A 14,250-nucleotide genomic window follows, 5' to 3' on the forward strand; every position below is an offset into this window, starting at 1 on the left:
AAATTGAAGATGTATTTTTACCTACAATGTTTTGCCACATTTAAGTCTTCAAGACAAACCCGTAACAAAGTTAAAAATTCGCAACTTAAAAGCGATGCGTAATTTACATTTTTCCGCTAAACTTTTATTTCCGTCCAAAGAAATAAATAAAGAGAATTGCAAAGTTAAACAAGCCAGCCTTAACAACGCGAGGCTAAATCCGATTTGCCAGCATTTGAATTTAGAATAAGACAGAATTTAAAATACATCCACCTTCATGCACCTTTGAGTGCTTTGTGCGATTGGATGTTTAAATTATGTGCATTTATTATCTATTTATTCCTTTTTAAACATTGCTTGAAAAATATATTTCAATAAAGCCTAAATTGGTATTTAGTATTCCCTTTGTCCATTCTAGCATAAATGATATTAGTAATTATACTATCATTTCGTTAGGTATTTCCAGCTAAAGGTAAAGTTATTAATGTAATTAAAAAATAAAACTAAATCAGTGGCGCTACAACCTTTTTAGGTCTGGGCTTCAGATTTCTGAATCTGTTTCATGATCATTTGTCTATCTAATAGGCAAGTAGGTGATCAGCCTATGTGCCTGACGCACGCCATCCACTTTTTGGGTATAGAGCAAGTCGGTTTTCTCACGATGTTTTCCTCCATCGTTCGACCGAATGTTTAATATGCACATAGAAAGAAATGAGACTGTAAGAAACCGGATAAAGAGAGGTCGTTAACTACAGACATTAAATTTCGTTTTTGAGTACAATTAGACAATATAAGATAAATATTTAATTTGTGTAAGATTTTGTATGTGTGTTTAAATATCTTCGAAAATTTAAGACAATATTGTAATAGAATATTCATTAGAAAGGTAAAATCTTTTAATTAGTACTTTGAATCTCTAAATGAGTTTCTAAAGATTTCATAAAGAAGTTGAATGTGTTAGCGAAAAAACTAGATTGCCCTTACATAGATAATTGTAATGGATTGCAAGTACATAGATGGTAGGGACACCGTAGGAACAAACTCAGATGGAGTTTGTTTCACTTAGTTAATTATTATATCATTAAAAGATACTTATGAAATAAATAACAGGATATTACTTGGAAAATAAATCCGCATCAATCAAAAAAGAATGTTGATAAGTTACTGACGTTAAACAAGCGCAAGTAATTTAAAAGCATCAGGTGGACTGGACCTTGTTAGACCTTTCAAAAAATTTGAATAAAGACCGCCAACCCTTTTCAACCCCCAATCCATTTACCTTTATTGAAATCCATTTTCTCTATTTACGGACTCTATTGACTAGCAAAAAAAATATACACTACCACCCGGTGAACTTTGTATGACCATATATTTGTGAGCAAAGAACCAACTAAGTGACATTTTTTTTTATTTCTAAGACAAAAGACATCAAATTTTTCCCAGCTAGAAACAGTGTTTATTGGAAAATTCAATTGTCGTTTTTAGTCTATTTCTGAATTATTATCTACACTCTACACTATTTTTTAAACGGTTTTATTTAGCTTTCCCTTGCTTGACAATATCATTTTATACATTCGGTATCAGTGATAAGATGACCGCCGCTACAAATTAGCAGTTTTATTTTTCTTTTCAGAACCTCTTCAATATGGATATCAAATTAAAGGACTTGACTAGTAAAACAGATTACTATCTATGAAAAAAAATTAAAAATCCAATATGGCCGCCAACAAAATGGCAGTAATAGAATACTGTAATATACTTTGCCAAATTTAAAATATAAGTGACTAGTTATTTTCGATTTTGCTAACAAATTGCCAGGAAATAAACCTAATGATAATGAGGCACTATATAAGTTAAAATGAATTAGTATCATGTAACAAACTTAAAAACTATATTTTAAGATTTAAAGAATATTCTTTAAGCTATTATAAGTAAATTGTCTACGTTTACCTTAAAAAATACTCATATTTGTTTATTTTATAAGCCAATGTCTTATTTACAATATTGGGATTTTTGGTGCAAATTGAGCCTACGTTAGTATCATCATAATTGGAAAGGATATTCCTTTAATTTCCCATAAAATGTGTGTATAAAATCATAGTATAATTATAACCTTTCATGCCATTAATGTTACACCCTCGATCTGTCAAACTTTATAAAGCAAACGCCCAACAATACCGAATACACCACAAGGCTCGGTAATCGGAAATTCGTCTTTTATGTACGAAAAGCGATACAGGTGCTCCAGTTACCATGCTTCTTGGAAAATTATCAAGATACGAAAATCTTTAATCACAGAAATTAATTGTTTTATATTTATTTGTGGAATTATACGGGTCACTCTTAGAGTCTTCAATTAAATATTCAAAGTTACACAAATTATAGGAATACTAGTCTATTCAGATACAACCGACCACCAACAGTCTAACCGAATAAATGAAATTTTCAACTTTAATTTATTCGGTTAGACTAGAAAAGTTGTTTCATATATTTTAGTACAGATTAATAATTTTTGTATAACTTTCAGAACACTGAGCGTGTCTATTATTTAGGTATATAACCTATTGATAAAACATTAATTATATGGCAAGATATTTAGTATGTGAGTGCACACTTTAGTTTTTCATAATTTATAATAAAACTTTAGCACACTATTGGAAGTACATGTTATATACTCTTAAGTTCGATTGACATTTTAGTTTACTTAGGTGATAACATTTTTTTTTTTAAAACATTAGCTAATCAAATCTAACAAGACCTAGGCTAGCTAGAACAATAAATTGCAAATCAGTGAGATCACTTTCTACATAATCTATAAAATTTTAACCTTTCAAAAACTTGGTCACCATAAATATGATCAGTATAATGTCTCAACAAATAGCGGCCGTTCAGTTCCCGTACAAAGCTCCAATTCAAACATTCTCTGCCGCGTCACCTCTATAACCGATTACGTTTTCTTCAATACATTACATTCAACTATAATAAGGGGACATGTACGAATGATAAACTAAATATAATTAGTACTAAACACATTTTATAGATAAAATAAATATATAATTTATAGATTGTAGTACATGTTGTACTCTACACTGATTGAAGTTAAAATATCATGTTGCTTTTCTCTTTTCTAAAGCAGTAACATATTATATTGTATCCAAATATTTCAACAAGATTTTTTCAGCCTGTCTCTGAGTAAATTGCTATCTCAGACCACTTTAGTAAACAGGTATTTCTTGCGGATTTTACAATAATAATAAACACCACAGTTAGACACTAGATGCAATATTAAAATTTTGTTTATTGAATTACGATGAATCATATTTTGTTTGAATAATCCAATAGTGGTTGTCAATTTATCAATAATTAAAAAAAAACTAAACTACAAAAACACTCTTTTCGTTCGTCAAACAGAAGTCGCGGACGGCAGCTGTTCCACCAATTGAAATTGTCCAGATTAAGTTTTCACTTCTCCTAAAGCAACGTTTTCGTACCTCCGTGTTATTCAAAAAATAGTCAAATCACGTCGATTAGCGTCCGTGCTGTATAAGCGTTATTGTTGTCACCACAAAAGCTGCCCCAACTCAACACCAAGTACCGACAAAACCCGCCCTATTTAAGGCTTACTTCATAATAATCCACCACAGTTAACTCGGGAAATTTGCATGAAAAACTTCTTTTCCATGCGTATCATTCTTTAATTTAAAAAATACCATTTTTATGTTATAAATAAGTGTAAAATGAATCAAACCGAACCTCTAGACCTATCAAAAAAGAAATCAAGTGTGCAAATTGTCGACTACAGATTTCTATGCGGCCTAAATGATCACCTACTGAAACTTTATGAACGGACTAATACGGTTGAGAAATCGTGCCTCAAAGTAACTAAAAGTGTATTGCCATGTGAAGTATGTTTGAAGACGTTTGATCGACCTTCTCTTTTGAAGCGGCATATGAGGACTCATACAGGTATGGGGAAACAAATTTTTCAAGTAAATATATGCGACGTAATATTTCTTCTGCGTTTTATATCAAAATTAGACACCGAAAAGGAGCTGTCAAAAATATGATCAGAACAGACCAGAAATTATTATGAACTTAGTAATCGCCACTATAACTATATTATCGAAATCAAAGAAAAATCTTAATTGCATTTCAATATATTTGCATTCTGTATCCTTCTCTTGTTATCTTTTTCCAATATAGTTATTAGTTATATTAAAAATCATAAGCGGACATGTCAGTAAAATAAATTGTACAAGAGATGACGCGGGTCAGCGGGCTGCGCTTATAAATATCATGAAGATATTTCCGGAGTCTGATGATGAAGATGTCGCCCGGGCCCGGCGGGAGACGCCAGGTCTACCAAACTTAGTTTAAGTAAATAAAATCCATTTTTAGGAAAGGGGCGATTGGGGCTTATTGACCACAGATATACGTGATCGCGTGGTTAATAATTGGCTATTAGGGGTCCTATATAAAAATAGATGTATTATTTTTTTTCTATGAAACTGTAAACTTTGTGATAATTATAATGCGAGTCTTGTTATTCTTCGTAGTCTTCAATACTGAAGGTTGAGTCTGTCTTGAAAAGCCTTAACCGGTGGATATGCTGCCTCCACACTAGTGTTGCCCAAATGCAAGACCAAGACGAGACTTAGGCCAGTCTTGGTATTGTCTTGCGTCAATACACCTGGTCTTGGTCTTGGTCTTGGTATTGCGCTCTCAGTCTTGGTCTTGGTCTTGATCTTGCAGCAAGAGTCTCGCAAGTCTCGCAAGACTTGCAAATACCTATTTGCCTATTGCTATTTGTGGGGGCTTGCGGGCTATCCTGGAGCATTCAGCAATGTATTGTACATCAACCAATAATAGCAGGCAGGCCACAGGCATTGTGTTCAGATTAGCAGATTTCATTACAGTGTGCGTAGGTACATTTTTTAGGCAATTTGTCGTACTCGTGACTGTCGCGCTTTGCTACGTAGGTACTGTCGTTAAAGTATGTGTAAGTAAGAAACGATGTAGGTACCTACTACAACAAAATTGTATTCCTTAGAAAAATAATCGTCGTACCTACACGACGATTATTTTTATTTATTTAGTAAATCATCGCTGAAGACAATAGTCGCTACTAGAGTAGGTACGATAGAAGTTGATAAACCGACACTGCAATTCTCGATGATTTTAAAACAAAATGCGTAAAGCAATATGACGTCGCTCATATTTGGAGCTTTTCCACGTTTCAAGTTTGTTAAAATCACCCACTTCCAATTTTGCAGTGCAATGTCCTTTAAAAAGGTATAATAGGTAATCTATATATATAAAAATGAAACCCGTTTTCCGTTGTCACGACATAACATGAAAACGGTTTGACCGATTTGTCTGATTTTTTTAAATAATATACCATGAAGTACGAAGATGGTTCTTATGGAGAAAAATTAAAATAAAATTGAGTGAATCAGTCTAAAAACAACACTTTTCTATATTCCCATACAAAATATTCGTAATAATACTTAAAAGTGAATTTGAACTTTAATACCATAGCATAAAGTTCAAGTGTTAGTGGAGGGGTTCCGGGAAGGTAAATTTTTATTTTTTGACATAATGTATTTGTTGTCTTATCAATTTTCTTTTTTTATCTTACTAGCTAGACCGGTGTCCCGAATAGCAGAATAAGTATTTTAAACAAATAAAGAATCGACTGTTAGGCGGTACGATGTTCGCCAGGCCAGCTAGTAATAATATAAACTAGGTATATTTTTATTACTTACAACAATTTTTATAAAATCTACCTATCCTTACGACTACATTCTTCCTTGCGAGGACAACATAATCTATTTGCGTCCGTTCTGAGCACCCGGAAACTTATTTTATTGTTTAGAACATGGGCAGTGGCGGCGACCTTTGACATGAAAGCGACGGCGGCAACACAAAGTCTAGAAGCGGACTAAATGTTTACCTATTTTGGTGGGGTTGTCAATGTTGGCATTAGCACAGAAAAATAAAATTAAGTAAATACAACGTTTATCCACTTTTTAATAACTAGGTATCCACGATAGAATATTTTTTCTACTAATTTCCTAAGGGTCGATTCGACCAAACTTCAATTTATACACGAGTAACTATACCAAGAATAATCTATTCCATGATTTTAATCTCGAGTAAATCCATAGTCGTTTGTGCACGTAATCGATAGTATAATTGCGCTAGGAATAACAATACGCGAATAGCAATAAAATGGTGAACGAAAATAAAACTCGGCAAATAAATGTTGTTCTACAACGGGACAGTGTAAGAGCATATATCATGTCAACTCGATTTTGCCGTATTATAGTGTGAAAAAGTAGCTTTTAACAGGTGTTAAACGACAACAAAAAGTTTTTATTTCTTGTTTGTTTGAGGCTTTCGTCTAAAAAGGAACTTCTGTTGAGCCTAGTTGAATTTCATTCTAATATTATAGAAAATAAAAAATCTAAAAATAAATAAATAAATACTAAATTGTTTAAACGTTTCATTATACAATGCCAGACTATTAATTTAGTGCGTTGCGTTGACTTGAAATTAAAACACAGAATACATATTTGTGAAATGACAGAAATCAGCTGATTGGACTGACTGACGCCATTAAATTATTCTAGGAATAGCTGTTATTCCGTGCGAAACGGTTCGAATTCTTAGAATTTGTAGTTGGTAAAACGTAAAATTTATTTACTCTCGATTAACTGACGATTTATTCTAAGATTAAGATTTACTCTTGTTTGGTCGAATCGACCCTAAGTACTCAGTCTAAATATCTTTTTCATAATTTTTGTTTTTCAATAATATGTTGTGTGTAATTGAATGGTAAACTCTAAATCTTACTAGAGAGCTTTTTTAAAATAAACTTATTGAAAGCACTGACATGGCATATACACTTTTCAATCTTGCTGCTCACATTTTAGTACCTAGGTATCATTCACTATCTATCATTTACCGATATTAACAATGATTATTTCGAAATCAAAATATTCGCAATTCAATAGATGCAATACCTACTTAGTTATTAATTATCATCTCGCCCGACAGCTTTTAACGCTGTAGTGTTCGAATTCAAGCCAGTCTGAGAATGTATTTAAATAAAAAAAACTCAGAGCATTCAATATATACCTACATACTGCTGGGACATCTTCAAGGTCATTTAATTTTATACTCCTATACCAACCCTACCAAAATAGGTAAAAATTTGTGTGCCTCTGTCCGTACTCTTTGTCGGCGAATACGGCGCTCAGTGTCAAATGCTGTGTTACACTTGTTCCAAACCGCGGTGTCTTTGTCGGTAAATTATCAAATAAGTAGGTATTTAATACACCGACTGACCAACAGTTTATTCGCAGAACGTCACATTTCGCCAATCAACTTTGAACCTTAATTCTTTAGCGATAAACTTGAAAATCTGTTGAAGAAATTTGATAGATTGTAGTAGCTTGATGTGCTGGCGTCTGTACCATAGTATTGGCTGCCGTAGAAACTGTTACTAGACCTACTCGACTCGCTGTTAGTTTTAAATTTTGCTAAATAGAAGAATAATATAAACTTTGAAACATAAGTTTCACACCTACATGATGTTTATATAATTTTGTTAACTATAATTTTAAGCACATACCAACCTACGAGTACTAACGTTAGATCTGCACATTAGACATAAACAAGCATAACATATTATTATAGGTAGATACCTACAAGGTATGAACTTTGCTAGAAAGTTATTAGGGAACAGATTTGTGAGTATTAACACGCTACCTACTTAATAAATTGTTGAAATATAATAAGTACTTACCTACCTAATCAATATACAATACGTTTCAGGGTGCTTTCAGACGAGCGGCACGTTGCCACTTACAAATACAACTGCAGCCCTTAGTTTAGTGTTATGATTTGTGATACCTACGGTTTTGATACTGGGGAACGTTTCTCAAAATCGGGATTGAAACCAAATACCTACTTAATAACGCCCAAATCTCAGTTTGTCTTAACTGCAAGACGCAAGAGTCTTGCAGGCTTAAGTATTGTCTTGCTCAAGTCTTGCAGGGTTCAGTCTTGGTATTGGTCTTGCTATAATAAGGCGGTCTTGGTATTGGTCTTGGTCTTGCAAAAGCGCAAGAACAAGACCAAGACTGCAAGACCAAGACCGATTTTGGGCAACACTACTCCACACCGCTCCATCCTCAACTAGTCTCAGGGCATTAGGGATGTTGAGAGCTATAATTGTTTTAATTTGGACAAGACAACGGCTTAGGCGATCGACTCCGACATCTACATCATCATTACCATTACCAGACTATCCACCTCTCTAATGTCAATGCTAGACTAGTTCATCTATTATATCTATTAGGTTTTTATATTAAATAAAATGTATTTGCAGGCGAAAAACCCCACGTTTGCAACATATGCGGAAAAGGCTTCAGTACATCCAGTTCACTGAACACGCACCGCAGGATACATACAGGTATATATCGAATTTGCCTACATAATTTGTCCAGGCGCCAACAATTAGTCCGGTTTGCAAATATTAAATGTCTTTATCAATAGGAGATTTTATTAATCGAAGCATTGTATAGTTTTTTTATGTATTAATTTTGCGTAAAGTAATTTATTTTTATTTTAAAAGAAAAGGGGACTATTTTCTGGTAGAGAATTTAATTTAATTTTTCTTACAATAGTCTAGTCGACAAGTTGAAAATGGAACAAAATATCTGTATATGTTTCATGATCATTTGTTAATCTAATAGGCAAGCAGGTCGTAGGTAAGCCGGTTTCCTCACGATGTTTTCCTTCACCGTTCGAGGGAAGAATGAATGCGCACACAGAAAGTCCATTTGGTGCACAGCCGGGGATCGAACGTTCGGCCGCTGAACCCACTAGGCCAACACTGCACTTTATAGACGAATAATATATAAAAACTACAGTTTTCTTATTTGAGTTTAAACCTAAATTTTATATATTCAGTTACTATCAATGCAAAAAACCTAGGTATCACCGTACCTATTGTAGTCTAGTCGACAAGTTGAAAATGGAACAAAATAGAGATACTGCTCTTAAAATTATGTGCGATAGCTCATTGGATCCGGAATGACGTCTAGAAAAATGTGCTAAAAGCGTGTATTAGCACATAAAAAATTGCAAAAGTTATAGACCATTAAAGATGACAAAAAAATGGCATTTAGTTTTTTGCCAATATTTAAAAAACTAATAATATTTAAGAAATTTCAATTAAAGATACTGAAAGAGGAGGAAATTTCCAATAAAAAACTCCTGACTCCTAGAACTCTATCTCCATTATTTATAATGTTAATTTAACGCTGAAAATAGGTCTGCGGGTGACATTTTTAGGATTCGCGCGTGGCGTCAAAAGCGACTACGGCACATTATTTAATTTATTTAAGGTATTGAATATTTTTTTTTAAATTTGAAAAAATTATGGTGTGTTTTGAACACTATAATTAATTTATTCCCGTTGAAAATTTTACTTAAAGTTAATTTTTCAACAAGTTAAATAATTGTTAACTAACGAAATTTTCTCGAACGACCGTCTTAATTGTAAGTGAAAAAAAATGTTTAAATAATGGTCGTAAAAATATTTCGCTTCGTAGAGCCTTTCTTACATACATATTTAACAAGATCGTGCCATAAAAGTTAAAAAAATATTTATACTTTGTTTATAACAATTTTTTTACTTAAATAAAAACTTAAAAATCCATGTAATGATGTTAAAAAATTTTTTTTTCTTCTAAATCATCATATAATCGTTTATCAATACAAGATATTTATTGATTTGCAAAAAAAAAATCCCGCCATTTGTTGATAATTTTTTTTTAAACAAATTGATTAAATCAATATTTAAAAAAAAAAATTTAACACAACTTTATTACATTAAAAATTTTATGATTTTTAAAAAAAATTTTTTTCCTTTATAACAATTTCTAATTGTTTATAATCGTTTTTTTTAAATTTTCTATTGTTTAAATAATTAGTTAAGAATTTTTTTTTTTAAAAATCATAATTGACAATCCTCTATAAAGTAACAGAAAAAAAAATTTTTTTAATCAACAATTCTATTGTTTAAAAAATTTATCAACAAATGGCGGGATTTTTTTTTTGCAAATTAATAAATATCTTGTATTGATAAAAAAGCACAATCTTGTTAAATATGTATGTAAGAAAGGCTCTACGAAGCGAAATATTTTTACGACCATTATTTAAACATTTTTTTTCACTTACAATTAAGACGGTCGTTCGAGAAAATTTCGTTAGTTAACAATTATTTAACTTGTTGAAAAATTAACTTTAAGTAAAATTTTCAACGGGAATAAATTAATTATAGTGTTCAAAACACACCATAATTTTTTCAAATTTAAAAAAAAATATTCAATACCTTAAATAAATTAAATAATGTGCCGTAGTCGCTTTTGACGCCACGCGCGAATCCTAAAAATGTCACCCGCAGACCTATTTTCAGCGTTAAATTAACATTATAAATAATGGAGATAGAGTTCTAGGAGTCAGGAGTTTTTTATTGGAAATTTCCTGGTAACAGTTTTGAATACCATCGCACTTTTTTGACGATACTAATTATTTAGGAGTCTCGGAGGACCTTCATTGGAACACCTCCAAGTGAGTTTTGCTCCGGAAAATGTGATCACTTCCTCACTATTCAAGTCACGATTCACAACGGACCCATCGTCCTCAAAATCATTTTCACGAGTAAAACTTGTAGACGCCATCACTATAAATCTGAAAATGATCGCGAGAAATCAGTGTTGATTATGTATGTAAAGCCAAGTTTCAAAAAATGCAAATAAAATAACGCACTTTCACGTGAAAATAAAAAAGAAACGGATTTATAAAGTAAACTTTGCACTGTAAAACTAATTACCGCTAGTCTAGCATAAACCACATTCAAAATGGCCGATTAAGTTTATAAAATTAATAGGGATGTGAAAAATAATCGATTTTTTTAAAAGTGAAAATCGATTTTTGTATTCGATTTTAATATTAAAAATAATTGAAAATTCGGCGACCAAATATTCATATACTAACTCTAACCTAACCAATCTAAATAATATTTGTTTTTGTGGACAGCTCCGATCTAAATAGTAATTGTTTATTCAAGCCTCGGCTTCTCGGCGTCCTGGTCGCCTTCGGCGACCAAATATTCATATACTAACTCTAACCTAACCAATCTAAATAATATTTGTTTTTGTGGACAGCTCCGATCTAAATAGTAATTGTTTATTCAAGCCTCGGCTTCTCGGCGTCCTGGTCGCCTTCGGCGACCAAATATTCATATACTAACTCTAACCTAACCAATCTAAATAATATTTTTTTTTGTGAACAGCTCCGATCTAAATAGTAATTGTTTATTCAAGCCTCGGCTTCTCGGCGTCCTGGTCGCCTTCGGCGACCAAATATTCATATACTAACTCTAACCTAACCAATCTAAATAATATTTGTTTTTGTGGACAGCTCCGGCGCTACGGGAAATGCAGCCCCTCCACCCTTGCGTACCAAAGCACAGGCATTTTATTCAAGCCTCCGCAACCTCGGCTTTTTGGTCGCCTTCGGCGACCAGCCTCAGCCGCTACAGCTTTCATAATGCCTGTGCTTTGTTACAGCGGGTGGGAGCTGCTCTTCCTCCGCGCCTCCGATTATTTATATACACTCTAGGGGTAAGACAGACAAGACCACGTGGATAGTGGGGTGCTCTGATTCGGTTTTGGGTACTTTTTGGATATTAAAGTAAACACTTTATTCTAGTAAAAATTAAATAATATAGAAAGTTGCAAACAATGAAATACAAGTACTAATTAGAAAATACAGACGAGTAGGTATCGATCATTTCAAAAAATTTCGGAACCCTATAATCTATCAACACGAAATTAGGTTAATTTCAATGTTGATTATTCTATAACTTTAAATTTCAAAAATGAGGAAATAATCGATAAATAAATAAAACGATTATTAACAATCGATAAATTAAAAACACGATTTTTTTAAGTGAACGTCACATCACTTATAACCAATAGAAAAGTAGAAAATGGCGGATTGTTTACAAATTTTAATACATTACACAAAACTTTAAATTTTTTATAAAAATATTAAGACGCGTTTCCGGAGCAAAACTCACTTGGAGGTGTTCCAATGAAGGTCCCCCGGACACTCCTAGATAATTAGTATCGTCAAAAACGTGAGGTGGTATTTAACACCCAACCCAATTTCCTCCTCTTTCAGTATCTTTAATTGAAATTTCTTAAATATTATTAGTTTTTTAAATATTGGCAAAAAACTAAATGCCATTTTTTTGTCATCTTTAATGGTCTATAACTTTTGCAATTTTTTATGTGCTAATACACGCTTTTAGCACATTTTTCTAGACGTCATTCCGGATCCAATGAGCTATCGCACATAATTTTAAGAGCAGTATCTCTATTTTGTTCCATTTTCAACTTGTCGACTAGACTACAATAGGTACGGTGATACCTAGGTTTTTTGCATTGATAGTAACTGAATATATAAAATTTAGGTTTAAACTCAAATAAGAAAACTGTAGTTTTTATATATTATTCGTCTATAAAGTGCAGTGTTGGCCTAGTGGGTTCAGCGGCCGAACGTTCGATCCCCGGCTGTGCACCAAATGGACTTTCTGTGTGCGCATTCATTCTTCCCTCGAACGGTGAAGGAAAACATCGTGAGGAAACCGGCTTACCTACGACCTGCTTGCCTATTAGATTAACAAATGATCATGAAACAGATACAGAAATCTGAGGCCCAAAACTAAAAAAGTTGTAGCGCCACTGTTTTTTTTATTCGTATATAAAGCGCAAGTTATTGTTAGAATAAACAGCTTTTTTAAGAAGCAGTTTTTTTTCTAATTATAAATTTGTTTTTTCTTTAGGAGAGAAGCCACACAAATGTCCAGAATGCGGAAAATGTTTCACTGCAAGCTCCAATCTCTATTATCATCGGATGACACACACGAAGGTAAAAATATATAAGATTATCATACGTAGGTCTTACATTAAACCAACCCAGAAACCAAAACCGACCGCACGGGGATTTAACGCAGGTGCTATGTAACATCCTAATAAAAAATTCACTAAGGAGAAGAATACGTTCAAGGTGAATTTCATGTGGCTTAGAAATTTGTTCAGAATAATAATTAGTTTATCGAAAGCTAAGATTCGATTTTTTTTGTAGATTTTATGTACCTAAGGTGCGAGTAATAGTGCGGATTTATTTAACGTTACTTTTAATATGACTTTGTTCCAGAACAAGCCACACAAATGTGGAGTATGTCCACGTTCCTTCCCGACGCCAGGAGAGCTACGGTCACATCTATCCTGCCATAGACAAATCGGTCAACCTGTCGACGAACAAGTCGGCACACGGATTTGGCCTTTTATTTCTTCGTTCAAGAATTCTAATTATTTATAATCCTAGATTGGAGGATCTATATCGACCTTTTTTTAATAGTTAGGCCTATAGTTAACTATTAAGAAAAGGTTTAAAAATTTCTAATTTCATTAAATTTAAAAGTCATGCAAGATACAAATAAAATTACTTAGTTTATAAAGAAATCGTGATGGAATTATTTCCTTTAACAATTAACGATCCTAAGCGCTAGTTCGCAGATTGATATTACATTAAATCATATTTGGTTTTGATAAAAATGGTTAGCGCAACGACAGGGTTCCCGAAAATCGTGTACCTATTCGAAGGTTGTGTATATGTCGCAGCCAACTAGCTTAATAAGCCGTTCAATTAACAGCCTAGCCTTTGAACTAAACGGCGCTGTTTAGTTAAGAGGCTATCCTGTTGATTGAACGGCTAATTAATTACTGCGACATATATATATGTACCGCAGGATTTTATTAAAAACAATGCTTTGAAAAGGATAAGTGAATTTGAAAACAAAATTGTATTTCAAAGTCAATTATTATTGTTTATTCATATTGTTTTTATTTAAATGGTTTCTTCATGGATTAATGTCGCGTAACATGCGTTTTGAATCATAATGTCAATATTCGATTCGACACTTCGTTATTTAATTTGTAACAATTGTTTATTATAGTTTGTAATCATTCGCGTTGTTTTAGAACGAATAAATTAATATTTAATGAAATTGTTGAAACTTTTGTAAATCTTATTATATGTATATAATTATTATTTACCTGTCGTCGATTTATCGAATGAATACGAAATATGATTTATCAAAATAAAAACTTCAAATATTTGTCAACA

The 14,250-nt window shown here is 32.6% G+C and overlaps 2 long non-coding RNA genes across 3 annotated transcripts in view; one reads left to right on the forward strand and one right to left on the reverse strand.

Annotated features, from left to right (window-relative positions):
- The window catches only part of LOC125056409, a 67,696-nt gene extending 54,706 nt beyond the window's left edge, over positions 1–12,990 (forward strand). The window contains exons 2-3 of one of the 2 annotated variants that reach the window (XR_007118055.1): positions 8,375–8,458; positions 12,905–12,990. This is a non-coding gene — a long non-coding RNA (uncharacterized LOC125056409). Of the gene's footprint in view, positions 1–8,374; positions 8,459–12,728; positions 12,840–12,904 lie in introns of those variants that run through there. The other variant, XR_007118056.1, reaches the window with a different exon arrangement.
- On the reverse strand, positions 10,538–11,022 carry LOC125056404. Its single transcript, XR_007118049.1, has 2 exons — positions 10,822–11,022; positions 10,538–10,743 (listed from the first exon to the last, which is right to left on the reverse strand). It is a non-coding gene; the product is annotated as an uncharacterized LOC125056404 (long non-coding RNA).
- Positions 12,991–14,250: the final 1,260 nt, after the last annotated feature.

The sequence above is a fragment of the Pieris napi genome, chromosome 15 (genome assembly GCF_905475465.1).
Source record: "Pieris napi chromosome 15, ilPieNapi1.2, whole genome shotgun sequence".
Classification (NCBI taxonomy): Eukaryota; Metazoa; Arthropoda; class Insecta; order Lepidoptera; family Pieridae; genus Pieris; species Pieris napi.